Source organism: Rhinatrema bivittatum, chromosome 8 (assembly GCF_901001135.1).
Source record: "Rhinatrema bivittatum chromosome 8, aRhiBiv1.1, whole genome shotgun sequence".
Classification (NCBI taxonomy): domain Eukaryota; kingdom Metazoa; phylum Chordata; class Amphibia; order Gymnophiona; family Rhinatrematidae; genus Rhinatrema; species Rhinatrema bivittatum.
In genome coordinates, this window is record NC_042622.1 from 267,452,074 (window position 1) to 267,467,291 (window position 15,218).

The following is a 15,218-nucleotide window of genomic DNA, read 5'->3' on the forward strand; positions in this document are numbered from 1 at the left end:
GGAAGACATAGCGTTTGCACATGTGGTTTTGACAGGACCACGGGCAGCCTACCGCCCTATTTGGGAGCAGTTTGGATACCTCCCATTTGTTCTGGATTCATCTGACTGGATGCTAAGAAATGAAAAATTACTACTTACCTAATAATTTCCTTTTCTTTAGAACAGTCAAATGAATCCAGCTTCCCTCCCTTGGCTGCCAAATGGTTGTATTATGGTCGTCCTCCATGGCTAGTATTACAAGGATTACTTTGTGTCTTACCCCAGTGGTGCAATTGGTGAGCGCTTTGAATGCATATAGCAGTAGGAAATGTGGCTTAAGCAACGATTGTGAGTTCAAACAACTTCTGGAAAAAAAAAAAGTCTACAAGCCTGAGTAGCTCAAATAGTAAAGCGTGTGACCTCTCTGGCTCATGGGTTCAAACCCCATGTTGGGTGAGAGATTTATTTTAGAGACCTTGGGGTGATAGTGTCTAAAGATCTAAAGTCGGTGAAACAATGTGACAAGACGATAGATAAAGCCAGAAGAATGCTGGGCTGCATAGAGAGAGGAATATCTAGTAAGAGAAAGGAAGTGATGATCCCCTTGTACAGGGCGTTGGTGAGGCCTCACCTGGAGTACTGTGTTCAGTTCTGGAGACCGTATCTCCAAAGGGACACAGATAGGATGGAGGTGGTCCAGAGAAGGGCAACCAAAAAGGTGGATGGTCTACATAAAATGACTTATGAGGAGAGATTGAAGAACCTAAATATGTACACCCTGGAGGAAAGGAAGAACAGGGGTGATATGATACAGACTTTAAGATACTTGAAAGGTTTTAATGATCCATGGTCAACAACAAACCTTTTACATTGGAAAAAAATCAGCAGAACCTAGGGGCCACGATTTGAAGCTCCAGGGAGGAAGACTCAGAACCAATGTCAGGACGTATTTCTTCACAGAGAGGGTGGTGGATGCCAGGAATACCCTTGCAGAGGAAGTGGTGAAGACTAAAACTGTGAAGGATTTCAAGGGGGCATAGGATAAACACTGTGGATCCATAAAGGCTAGCGGATGGGAATGAAGAGAAGAGCCATGGGGATGGATTCTGGCGTGGAGGCTAGTACCTGGTGATTACTACCCTTACTCAATAAGCCTTCGCATGGTTAATATAACTCCAACATTGCTCTCTGCTTCAACGGCAAGGGGAAATGTGGAAAAGAGGATCTGCATTCAGATAACTACCAACAAGGACTGAACTTCACAATCTGGTTAAACAAATAAGCGTGGGGGTAGCTTGCTTATTACGGCAGTTACTACCCTAAACCAGTTAAGCCTGATACATCACCTTGAATGAATAAACAGTGTTGCTCTCTGATTCTACGGCAGGGGGAAATGTGGAAAACAGGATTTACATTCAGACTACATCCAACAAAGCATTGTTCTGTGCAGTCAGGGTAAATAAGCATTGGGGTAACTTGCTTGATGCGGCAGTTACTATCCTTAACCATTAAGCCTTATGCTCACCTTTGATGCAACTCCAACATTACTCTCTGCATCAATGACAGGGGACGGCAGGAAATTTGAATCAAACAGTTACCAAAAAGGGCCCTGGACTTGGTGGTTGATGAAACAGATAAGTATGGGAAAATAAGTGTGGGAGCTTGCTGGGCAGACTGGATGGGCCGATTGGTCTTTTTCTGCCGTCATTTCTATGTTGCTGTCTGTCCACAGTTGCTTTTAAAGAGAATACTGGCAGGCTGATGTCACTGCAGGGGTATATATACTGTGATGTCAGCTTACTCTGTCTCCATCTACTGGTAGAGGTGCATAACACACTTGTTCTGGATTCATCTGTCCTAAAGAAAAAGGAAATTATCAGGTAAGTAGTAATTTCTCATTGTTTACTGTAAACAAAGTTCTTTGTAAGCAGCAGGATGAATTAGCTATAACACGTGAGTGGTGATATCCTATGGAGCCAACAGACCCTTCTCTCCTAGCTCTACTGGGCATGTGCGGGAGTTCATGTGTGTTCACTGCTTTTTGAGCCCCTTAGTTGACTGCAGTTTTAGCTAGGTAGTTGACTCTCCGGAGAGGCAGGCAGGTATTAAGCGTGGCCAATTCATCCTGCTGCATAAGGAGAATCCTGTTTATGGTAAACAAGCTTGCTTTCTCTGTCAAGAAGCAGGACTGAATTAACCATGACACATGGGGAGTCCCAAGCTAAGGTTGCAGCAGAGCACTTACTGAAAATCATCCTAGACACCCCCCACCCCCACCCCCATGGAGAGTTGATTGCTTGCCCAAAATTGCTGTCATTTCTTAATTTTACAGATGTGACTGTGTGAACCAATGACCAAGGTGCAGTTTTGCAAATGTCTTCCATGGACACGGCTCGCAGATGAGCCACTGAGCCTAGTCATGGCTGTCACTTGATGAGCCTTGACAGCCTATGATCTGGAAGCTAGTTAGAACATAGCAATGCGCAATAGAGTCTACTAGCCAGTTGGACAACTTGTGCTTGGCAACCACTATTCTAAGACTGTTATGATCGTAAGAGACAAAGAGTTAAGAAGCCTGAAAATATGGTTGAGTTCTCGTTAGATAATAAGCTAAGGCGTTTTTGCAGTCCAAACAATGGAGGGTCTTCCCCACTTCATGTGCATGAGGTTTTTTTTAAAGAATATGGGTAACATAATAGCTTGATTCAAATGAACTGCAAAAACTACTTTTGGCAGAAATTTGGGGTGAGTGCAGAGCATTACTCTGTTGTGGAATAACTGTGGTTATGGGTGAGTAATAACCAATGCCTGAAGCTCACCGACTCTTCTAGCCAATCCAAAGTAATGGTATCTAGGAACACAACTTCTCAGGTAAGGAATTTCAAAGACGCCAACTCTAACGGTTCGTAAAATGGTTTCATTAGTTATGCCAATACCACATTGAGATCCCATGGCTCTGGGGGCTTGGTGACTAGAGATCTCATATGCCACAAGCCTTTTGTAAACTTTGACACTAAAGGATGTATGGATAATTGTTTGCCATCCACTTGAATATTGTAAGCCGCAGTGGTACCAAGATGTACATTGGTCAATGATGTACTGAGACCCAAGGAGGAGAGAGAGAGAATAAGCACTTTGGCTTTGGCTCGTAGGCAAACGGGTCCAGAAAGGATGCTGGACATTAAGATGAAAATCTTTTAAGATGAATTTTAAAAGCCCAATGCATGCATTAATTAGGAGATGCGCAAATATGTTGAGCTTGCATGCACCGAGCGGATTTTAAAAGTTACTGAGATATGTGCGTATCTCCCGGAGCACGCATATCTTGGAAATTTTCAAACAGGGAAGGGGTGTGGCTGTGGTTCGGGCAGGGCATGAGTGTTTCAGGGTGAGAACCTGAGATGTACGTGTAAATACTTTCACGATCTGGTGCACGCCGAGGCTCCATACTGCATAACTTTACTTACACTATGGATGACGTGCAAGTTAAAAAATAACAATTGACAGATCTGTGGGGTTTTAAGGGTCTGGGATAACGGGAGGGAATGAAGGCTATTAAACTAGGGGGTTTTGGAAGGCCTATCTCTTAACTGGGCGAACTAGAGATGAACTGGTAAAACTGGGAATAGCGGCGCGTGCCCCTTTTTAAAATCTCTCGATTTGCGCGCACATGCGCCCGCCCACTTAAAACTTGGCCCACGTATGCAGCCAGGCTATTTTCTAACGTGCGCATATACACACGCAAGTCATAAAATAGCACATCTTGGGGCACAGGCTGACACACACGTGTGCCCTTGCGCCAGTTTGAAAGTTACCGTCTTTCCATTTAAAACTGTAAACTTTTTCTTGAAGTATTTCTGGCAAAAATTACAATATCCTCATCTTCTTTAGATAATGACAGTGATGAGATTAGCGAGCACTCAACATCCACGCCGTCAAGTTGAGAGAAAGAAAGTTCGGTTGACATAGACAATCCTCCTGACTGGATCCCAGGGGGATCAAACGGCTGATTGACAACCAGACAAGGTACAAGAATTGAACTTGTCTGGGCTGCCCTGCAGCCCAGTGCCCAAGCCTTGTGTGCTTTTTGTACTGTTTTGGCCACCAAAGAAAATGGTAGAAAAGCTTATAGTATATCTACATCCCATTTGAGCAGAAAAGTGTTTGGAGCAGATCTGAGCTTGCTTTGAAGAATGGGGCAGAATTTTTCCACCTTCCTGTTGTTCTCTGATGCAAACAAATTGATCGATTGGGTGACCCCAGAGATCGAACAACCTGCATCCACTGTTTGATCTAGAAACCATGAGGATGAAACATCTGTTAAGGTGATCTGCCAACATGTTGGAGATCCCAGGAAGGTAGGTTGCTTGTGCGAAGGCTCTGTGGCTGCAAGCCCACTCCCAAATTCTCGGGGATTCCTGGCAGAGGGTCTATGACCTTATCTACTGTCTTGCTTGTTGATGTTAGTTGCTCGCTACTTGCTTGTTGGTTTGGATCAGAATTCTCTTTCCCTGAAGGAGATGTGAAAAAGCTCTCAGTACATGTCTGATTGCTCAAAGCTCCAAAAGATTGATTTGAATCAGATATTCTGTTGGTAACCAGGTTCCTTGGCTTCTGAAAAGACTTGTGTGCATATTCCATCTGCTGGATGCATCTATAACCAGCATCACTCGATGAGGTAGAAGTCAAAGGGAAGCTCCCATCTCCAGGACATCTGGGTCTAGCCGCCACTGGAGAGATCTCTTCATTGCGCTGTACCCTCACCGGGGACAACCAGGGCTAAAATAACTGATCCCATTGAACACAAGAGGCCCCACTGGAAAATCTGCATGTTGAGGCAAATCATGGGACCACATGAACGGCAGTCACCATGTGACTCAGGACAACCAACATCTCCATGATGGATGATCAAGGACTAGATCCCACCCCGGGACCTCCTAGGATCTCCTACAGCATGGAGGTGACAGGTACAGGAGAGTTGAAAAGTGGCCACCTTGCCCCTAGCTGGCAATGAGGCAAAGAATCTTCAACAATTCCACTAACTGGTCTATGGGCTGCTGTGTCCTCTGTCCAAGAGTTTGGAGGGAGACTTCTTCTGAAAGCAGTATAAGTTCATCTTCTTAAGAAGCTACCAGGGTGAGGGGTGGGGAGAAGGGAGCAAACCTCCCTCCTGGATCATCTGAACTGGTGGATGCATGGAGACCAGAAACAGCATGGAGCATATCCTTGCTCAAGAAGCCTAGACTGAGATATGACTATCATGATGATGGGAGGTAGGTGTAGTGAATCCCTCTTTGGGCCTTTTAGTGACCACTCCCATCTCAAATGTATTGAGTACTTTGACAATGCTGGGGATTGGTGCTCCAACTGCAGCGAGATCTGATACTGAATGTGTCGATAGAGCAAACAGCTTCATTAGCTGAATTAAGGCCCAATGTGTCAACTGTGCCAAGGGCTTGTGCACCAAGGGCAGGTGTGTTGATGGCGCTGATGGCACCTGGCCCTGAAGCTCTGAAGCTGGTGTTAAGTCTTGAAGAGCCCAAAAAGTGTACAGAAAGGCAGAAAATACTGCCGAGGAGGCGCTAGGGGTGCACATTTTCTCTTCGTGCCTCTTTTTTACCGCAGCAGCCCATTTGCATTTAGCATTGGGCGCCCCGGAGAGGTGGATCGGCACGCATTAAGGGAGCGGGCACTCAGTTATGAGCACCCCTTTAATGCGTGCCAATATTGCATCAGCCCGTATATGCACAGTAGAAGCTTTATGGACAAATTCCATGTGTGATGGGTAGAATATAGCAGTGGAGGTATGCTACTGTACAACTTGATCGGGATCAATGAATAGATGCTTAAGAGCCGACAGCTATGGAGACAAACTTCTTTTTTTCAATGCTACAAGTAATAAGGCATACCTTATGGAGAGAGAGAGAGACAGGCAGAGTGCTAGGCACTCTCTCTCAGATTATTTTATTGATAATAAAGACATTATATAGGATTTACACTTCCAACCCCTAAACCTAGTTAAACAATTGTCAAAATTTCTATAATTGGCTTTTTACTATTAACAATTAATCTGAATGCCATATGTTAATTTGCTCTTCCTCTGCATGTAAATTAATTCTTGTTTTGTATGCAAATGGTATCTCTGGGCCTGCAACTAGCTACAGTGCCAGCATGGCCTTGGTGTGTTCCTAACCATAGTTTCTGTACCAGTACTTTTTCAGTTTATACAGCACTTTCTATCTAGCCAGCACCATCTGCCTGTCTAGCAAAAGCAAAGCACAAAACTGAAGCCAAAAGATTATAATGCTTGTTAGTAATTATAAATCTACTTATGATCAAAAATCAAAAACAGAGAACAAGAATAATGTCTTCTTAGTGTGACATGTCAAAATGTTTTTCACTGCCTCTTCACCGCTCTTTATGACAAGTCATGCCTGCCACAAGGGCTCTGTACACCCACAATAGCCTGTCCAAACTGAACGCACAGACATCGAAATGCTAACAGAAATTAGGCAAGTTAACAAATTTGGCAGCACAGAAATAATGGGAGATTTCAATTACCGTAACTGTAAACAATGAGAGAAACCAAATTTGTTTTAAATATAGCCTAAGTGACGGTGCCAGAAAGCCTGACGTGATTTCTCAAAAAGAACCCAACCGGTCTTTTAATCATTCACCATCACGATCAAAAATCTTTTATTATTAAATAAAAAATATTTTTGTGTCTAAATTTTCATTAAAAGTCTAAATAGACATTAAATTCCAAAAATAAATCCATGAAGAAGGTTTCGGCAGCAGTCTCTTTGTTATAAATAATAAACACAGCCGGTGTTTCGCGGTAATGCTTCCTCAGGGGCATATGAAAGATGATGATACAAAAGTATTTACCTGAAAGTATCAACAAAACATAGTCTTAATAAGATGTTCTAAATAATAAAAGGATGAACAAGTACTTATCTTGGCACCGCAAGCTACCATTTCAAAATGGACTCTGCGTCTCTACTATCTTCTTCATAGGAAAGAGGAAACTAGGCTGACGTGAACGTCTCATTAAATATCCAGTCAGACGTGATGTCAGACAGTGACGTCCTTAAAAATGCAAATCATATATAAACAGTTCAATGAATTAGAATATCGCAAAAATCCAAAACCAAGGAAATATTAAAGGAAAACGTTTATGAATAATAGTCTGTTCCTGGACCTATCAGACTGATAGTATCAGGGGTCTTTTATCCCAAAAACATATGTAGATCGAGATCTGTATTGAGACCCATAGGACTAACAATGCCGAGCCTGGATATCCAGCGCTGTTCAGATTTCAAAAGTTGTAGTTCTTGATCACCGCTGCGCCAGCATTCAGGTACGTGATCAATCGCACAGAAAGACAGGTCTGCAAACTGATTTCAATTACCCCAATATTGATGCAGTAAAAGTCATGTCAGGACCTGCCAGAGAGGTAAAGTTTCTAGATGAAATAAACGACTGCTTTATGGAGCGTCTGGGAAGCGATGAGAGGGGGAGCTATTTTAGACCTAATTCTTGGTGGACTTCAGGATTTGTTGCGAGAGATAGCGATGGTGGGCTGCTCAGCAACAGTGATCATAATGTGATCAAATTGAAGTTAAATAGTGGAAAGAGAATATTAAGTAAAATAAAAGGGAGACTGATGAAATGAGGAACATAGAAAAAAAAGCTAAAAAGTGCAGCCAGAAAGGTGAAGAGTTTGCTTGAGGGCATGGACGTGGTTTAAAAATACCATTTTGGAAGCCCAGACCATTCGAAAAGGCGGAAGGAAGGCCCAAGCGAGTGCCAGCAGGGTTAAAAGATGAGGAGAAAGAAATTATTTTAGCTAAAAAAAAAACTTTTCAAAAATTGTACAAAAGATCTAACTGAAAAAAAAATAAGAAAAAGCATAAGCATTGGCAAGTTAGATGTAAAACACTGATAAGGCTGGCAAAAACTCACAATAAAACCTTTTTTAAATATATCTGCAGCAGGAAGCCAGTGAGGGAGCTGGAGATGTTCCAAGGGGTTAGAGGGGCACTTAGGGTAGACAAGCGCACCTCAGATTCTTCCAATGTGATTCCTAAATCCCATCCCCATTGGGCAGCCAGTTTGATGTGTGTAACCCAAATTCCAATTTTATTAAACTTGGGAATTGTAGCCAGAAAACTTTCATCATCAGACAAGGTAAATACAACCCAGACACCCTTTGTAACCCTCTGGCAATAATGCCTGATTTGCAAATATGCAAAGAAGCTATCATTAAGGATCAGCCATACCTCCTGCAGCTGTTGGAATGAGCAAAAATACTCCAATTCCAGGTGAACAAGATGCCCTAGACAATATAATCCCTTTTCTTTCCAGGTTTGGAATATGTTTTTTCTAATCCTGGTCTGAAAGTCTGGGTTGCCCACTAACGGTCCAATATTAAATGGCCGGCGCGAGTAAAAAAAAAAAAAAAAAAAAAAAAAAAGGGCTACGCACGTGTCTGGGCCTTGCGCATAATCCTTATGTGCACAAGAGCCGGGCCGAAGAAAAGGGGCGGTCAAGGGGGCGGGGGCAGAGCTGGAGGCGGCCAGTACAGCGGCCATTTGCCACTGTGCCGGGGGATTGCGCGCCGGCAGCATGCTGGCGCACGTAACTTACACTAGCTCAGGAGCTGGTGTAAGTTCTAAAACAAAGGGGGGAAAAAAGGTAGGGCCTATTAAGGGGTCAGGGAGGACAGGGGAAGAGGGAAGGAGTATAGGCAGGGGGGTAGGGAAGTTCCCTTCCAGTCCACTCCTTAATTGGACCGGACTGGGAGGGAACTGGGGAAAGCCGCGTTGCGTCACCATGCGAAAATTGCATTTTTTTCAATCTCCCCTCGCGTGCGCCGCCCCGGATTTTATAACGTGTATGCGCCGGGTTGTACACGCGTATGTTTTTAAAATCTACCCCTAAGAAAAGAAATGGCGACCCAGTATGAGATTGATGCCCAGAGTCTCTCCACCGTGCCCAGTTCCTTTTAAATCCTGTCTGATCTGGAGATAATGATAGCTTGAATTACCCCATTCAATATGGTAGCCAGAATGGATGCTAATATTTTGTTGTCTTGAGTTAGGAGTGATATTTATTTATTTATTTATTTAGCATTTTTCTATACCGAACTTCATGGTTAAATACCATATCAGATCGGTTTCATCGAACGGGGGATAGAGAAAACTTGTAACAGAAATGGAACAGATATGGGTCTGTAAGATTTCGGAAGTAGAGGATTTTTACCATGCTTGGGAATCAGTACCACTGAGGCCAAGTAACAGCCAAAATCAAAATGTCCCAATGCTTGCACCCACAATAACATACTTTTAAGGGGTTGAGTAGGGGTGGTTTGGAATCCTTTTCCCAATTGGAGTTTCATCAGACAGTCTGTGTGGGACATTTCTTGCTGCAGTGTGAGTTATTGCCTGCTTAAAGATTTCTTCTTTGAATTCTGATGCCAGTGGGAGGAGCTAGAGGCGCGCATAAGATCTGCGCCTCTGCGGCACCCCGCTGCCACCGGCGCGCCGCCAAAGCCGCGCGTGCGGCTTTGTCCGGATTTGTACGGATTTAAAGGCCAGAAATATTTTCTTAAAGAATAATGTTTATTTTAGTTTCTTGACTTAGGAAAATTCTGAACCTTCCCATAAGAGGTTTTCTGTGTATTTGTTTGTTATGTATAAGAGCTCACTCAGGAAATTTTGGCAGAGTTTAAAACATTTTTTTTCTTACGATATGCCTCATAAAAGAAAAGCCAAGGTAAGGGTTTTTCCAGCTGAACCCTCTTCCTTGTTACAACATTGCCTAATCCCTGAATATGCACTTTCGGCCATACCACAGGGGAGTGCTAGTCCCATTGATTTCTCCCGGTGATAGCGGTAGGGATACTGCTATCACCGGGAGAAATATCTTTAAGCCCCCCAGAACCTCGCCAGCTGCTTACAGCTTCCCCCCTAAAACCCTCCCTGGTTGTTGTTGGAAATGGAGATAATTCTACCACAGTACAACAACCAACTGGAGACCATGTAGAGGATTTAGTGATAGTCAAGTCCTCTACACCAGAATTTAAATCTGGGGTAGTAGAGGATGAGACATTGACTGGGATTAAAGAATTATCAGCTGTGTCTATAGAGTCCCTGGTGGACATGATCAGAAAGCTGTCTGTGAGCATTCAAGAACAGTCTTTAATATTAAAAAATGTTTCCCAGAAGTTAGATTTTGTATCTCAAGATCATCAAAAAATTCTTACAGAACAATGTGTGCAGATACAATCTCTAGGAGAAGAAGTAAAGGGATTGAAAGATTTGTCATCAGTTATCTCTCGAGATAAGTTGATAACATCTAGAAAAATGGAGTTTTTGGAAAACTACATTAAATACGTGAATATCCGGGTCTTAAACTTTCCAAAATTAAAGAAGAATCATTGCTTATTACTTTTAGGAAATATTTGATGGAAAATTTAAAAATTCCACCAAATAAAGTACCAGAAATAAAGAAGATAGTTCAATTATCAAATAAGCAATTTTCTAATGATAATGTAGAAAGATATCCCATAGATTTTCAGAATTTAACAAGGTTTCTTGAAAAATCTCAGGTGGAGATACTCATACATATTACACTTTTGATTACTTTTCAATCTGAACAGGAAAAGAATTTAGTGATGAAAGCATATTTTAAAAATTTGGATATTAATTTTCTAGGTAACAAGGTCAGGTTATTTCCTGACCTAGCAAAGTATACTCAGGTACGCCGAAAGGCTTTTTTATCTTTAAAACCTGAAGCTGAGGCATTAGTGCTATAATGAAAATAAAATACCCATGTAAATGTATGTTAAAACTTCGAGGAACAACATATATTTTCTTTGAAATAAATCAGTTCAGAGATTTCTTGAAAGCAAAACAGGTTCTGAATGAAGGAAATGTTAATGAGGTTAATCAAGAATAATGGCCGTATCTTATACAATTGTAATTGTTAGAATATTTCTTGGAAATCCCTATCTAATATGGCACAGGAACTCCACCTCCCACAGTCTCCCTCTCCTTCCCCACCCCCCTCTACCCGAAATACTCCCTCCTAGGTATTTATCGTCTATTACTAATTGTTGTCTCCTCTTCTTACAAGCCGTTAAGCCCGTTAAAACGGGCTACATTACATTTTTTTTTCAGTCCATTTTCAAACACAGCCCCTCTCACCTCCCCCCCTCACCTCCCTCTCTCCTCACCTCCCCCCCTCTCACCTCCCTCTCCCTCTCTCCTCACCTCCTCACCTCCCCCCTCACTCTCCCCTCCCCACTCTCACCTCCCCTCCCCCTCTCTCCTCCCCTCCTCTCACCTCCCCCTTCCCCCTCCCACTCTCACTTCCCCCTCCCTCTCCCACTCTCACCCCCCCAACTCTCACCACCGAGTTCACAGCTCCTCCCTGCCCCTCACTCTCCCTCCCTCACCACCGAGTTCGCTGCTCCTCGCCGCCCCCCCCCCCCTCACCACCGAGTTCGCTGCTCCTCTCTGCCACCGCCGCCCCCTCCCTCCTTCACCACCGAGTTCGCCGCCGCTCCTCGCCGTCGCCACCGCCGCTCCTCACTGCCGATAGAGCTCCTCGCCGTCGCCATGTTTTTTAACAGCTGACACTCCACTTGACCGACGTGCTCGCCTGCACATGCGCGGTAGAGCTGCTCTCTACTGCGCATTTGCGGCACGTCGGTCAAGCTTCATTTATCTAGTTAGATCTCTGCTCCATTGTTATTGTGTATCGTAGACAACATTATTACCCTCTTAACGTTTATTATTTATTCTCCTAGTTATTGGTGAAAATTACTTCTTGTTTAATGCCACTGGTTAATAAGTTTTATTGTAAAGCCCTTTGCTGAATTAATGTTGCTTGTAAACCGAGGTGATGTGCCACACGTGCTGCGGTATATAAAAAAAAATCTTTAAATAAATAAATAAATATTACCTCTATGATGTTTTAGCAAATGACATGTGCGAAGATATGATATTATTTCTTGATGTTCATATTTGTAATTTTATTGAGGAATATCATTGTGTTTTGTCTGCTATTGTATTTCACTACAAAGTGTATAAATTAACTTTGTAATTTGTTAAAAATTCAATAAAGAGAAATTGAAAAAAAAAAAAAAAGGGGTTGAGTAATTAGATTGCCTAATATTTTGTAGAACTCCGGCCCATGTCTGTTGGGTCCAGGAGCTTTTACCAATTTGCATTGCTTGATGGCAAAGTGGATCTCGCTGTCTAACATTGGGGAGCCTAAATCACACTTGTGGGCTCCTGACATTTGGGAATCTCCATATTTAGGAAGAACTCTTGCTGAACGTTGGGGGGAAAGTGTTGTTGCAGTATATAGATTTTTGAAAAATACTTCAAAGGTGTTTAGAATCTGAGTAGTTTTATTTATAGTGTAGCTGGGGAATGATCATTTTTGGTCTGGAGTACCGCAATAAATTAGGCAAAAGTTTGCCAGACTTTATTGCCTCACTGGTGTAGTTGGTACTGATAATTATTTGCCTTAAAGTCTAATAGAGCATCTAATTCTCTATGAGCCTCTCTTATTTCTTGTCTACTCTAGGGATTGAGCACCCAGATGTGTACATTCCAAATTCGTTAATTTCTTAGCTTTAAGATTCCTTTAGATTTTTTCCTTTTACCTATTTGGTAAGACAGTATGTGGCCATGAAGGATAGCCAGAGCAGCATTCCAGTAAGTGCATCAATATCAGGCGTGTCAAGAGTGAGTTGATACTCTTTCCATTTATGTCTCAAAAATTCCCAAAAATCCTTGTCATAATAGAGAAGCGGTGACCTCCTTCATGCAGGAGACTTATTCCCCTCATCAGTAAATTATAAATGAGTAATCTGATTATGTCTCCTCTTTCACTTCCCATAACTTTATTCTATTAAACCAGCTTTCAGAAATTAATAAATAATCTAATCGGGAGTAAACGTTATGCACAAGTGAGCAGTAAGTGAACTCTTGGTCCTCCAAATGCAGAACTCTCCAAGAATCAACCAGTTGAGGCTCCTGCAACATGAACCCTATTCCTAGATCTGCCTGCTTTTTCTTAAGAGTTTTTGGTAGTTTACAGTCTGTTAAAGGATTGTCAGTAACATTAGTCTCCCCCAATTATGATTGTATAATCAGCCCCTGCTATTAATTTGGCGGCCAGATTTGTAAAGAAACAGTAGGCGCATTGATTAATTTCTTACCATACAGGGAACCAAGAACTTCCCTCCTGATACCGGCACTGCATCATGCTTCTTAGTTCTAAAGCTGGTGGTTTATATTCCTGTCTCTCATGGCAACAAACATATGAACAGTAACGAAACTGTGGGAATTGTACTCAGCGAGACGTGTATATTTCATCGGCAAACATATGAACAGTAACGAAACTGTGGGAATTGTACTCAGCGAGACGTGTATATTTCATCGGCACCAATCTAAGTAGGAGTGTGATTCCATTTATTGTCGCAAGCCTTTACAAAATTTACACATACAATAACGCATCAGTTTCAGTCTTGGGCCACCGCATACTAAATAGTTTAATACAGGAGAATACACAGTCAGTACAAAAACATAGTGGCAGATGTCAAAGCTACTATCCATACGATGACCATGTTGGTACACTGAACAAGAATACAGCCCCTGAGGCAGCCACGGTGTGGTGAAACTCTGTGGGAGTCGGGCCACTTTTCTTTATATTTTATCAATACATTTTTAAACACACTTGGACAGCTGGCATCTATTTTATTTTTTCCAACCTGATGGCTTTTATAGATAGCTTTCCTTTTGTTTTTTAAAGGATTGTCAGTAACATTAGTCTCCCCCAATTATGATTGTATAATCAGCCCATGCTACTAATTTGGTGGCCAGATTTGTAAAGAAACAGGAGGAGTATTGATTACTTTCTTACCATACAGGGAACCAAGAACTATGATATATCTGCCATTAGAGTGTTGCGCTGGAGGTGGACCCTTGCACCAAGGTGGGGTTGACGCTACCCCCAGGGCAAGCCCTATGGGTCCCCACCGTCGGAAGGCGGAGCTGGCTGAACGACGGAGGCCAGCAGGAGCTTCGCCAATACCAGCCCTCGTTCCCTGTAGGTTGAGCCCTTGGGTACCGGGGCCGGCTGGTCTTAGAGCGCGCGATGCAATCAAACCATTGAGCACTATGTGGACGTTCAATTCTCCATTGGCGTGCCCTTTTTTTTTAACGCTGTGCCTCATTTAAGTATTGCATCGGGCGCCCCGGGGGTTGTGTCTGCGCACGCGTTAGGCCAAAGGAGGCTCAATATATGCGCCCGTTTTCAGCGTGGATCTTAATGCGCCGGCCCCTTAGAGTGCTGCCTGCCCCCTTCCCCCCCCCCCCCTTTCCTCCCACAAGGGCTCCCATACAGCAAGACAGAGAGAGTTCCCACTTCCACACATGGCCTGAACCCTAGTGGAGACCCCTGAGAAGTGTTACAAGAATTAACTAAAGATGACGCCGTACGTTCGGGGAAAGTATACATATCAATATTTCAGGACAGCATCTCAGCTGGAACTAGGATCCATCGTTTGGCTGCTCTGTCCATGGGGAAAAACCTTCAAAATAAAACTTTCATGTTACCGTGCTTCTCTAGGACTATTGTGTATGTGATGCAATGCAGAATATGTAAATTAGGCTGGTACGCTGGTGAAACAAGCCAAGAATTAATGACTGGAATGGCATAACAGTATCTGAATGTAATCTGCTTTGAAGTGCCGAAAAGCAGAATATATAAAATAAATAAATAAAAAATCTTTCCCTCAATTAGGCTGAACTCTGGGCAGACCACAGATACTCCCTTTTGTTGTGGACAAGAAGTACTTTTTCAAGGCGCGCAGGCCAGGCAGTAGAGAGTAGAGTACGCAGCTTTTCAGGCAGCTGCAGTCACCTGCCTCCCAGGATTCGTCTGTCCTGTAGTAACCGAGGTTCGCCTCCAGCACTGCACGGCAATGATGACACCACAACACTTCCTGGGAGTCCCCACAGAGCTGCTACTCCGTTTCCACTTTGCTAAAGTTTTTTGGAGGGACAGAAGTGCGCTGGATGGTAGGATAGAGAGAATGAGGAACTGGAAGCAGTGCAGAATAGCTGAACCCCAAAAATTTGAAAGTAAGGAATTGTAGCGTTGCTTGGGGCAGTGTTGAAATGAAAATCCTCTGCAGAGGAGCCAGACCCCCCGTAAGG

General features: G+C 43.1%; 1 protein-coding gene across 1 annotated transcript in view; it reads left to right on the forward strand.

The window, feature by feature from the left end:
* LONP1 (lon peptidase 1, mitochondrial) overlaps window positions 1–15,218 on the forward strand; it is a 132,430-nt gene that overhangs the window by 101,025 nt on the left and 16,187 nt on the right. The window lies entirely within an intron of this gene.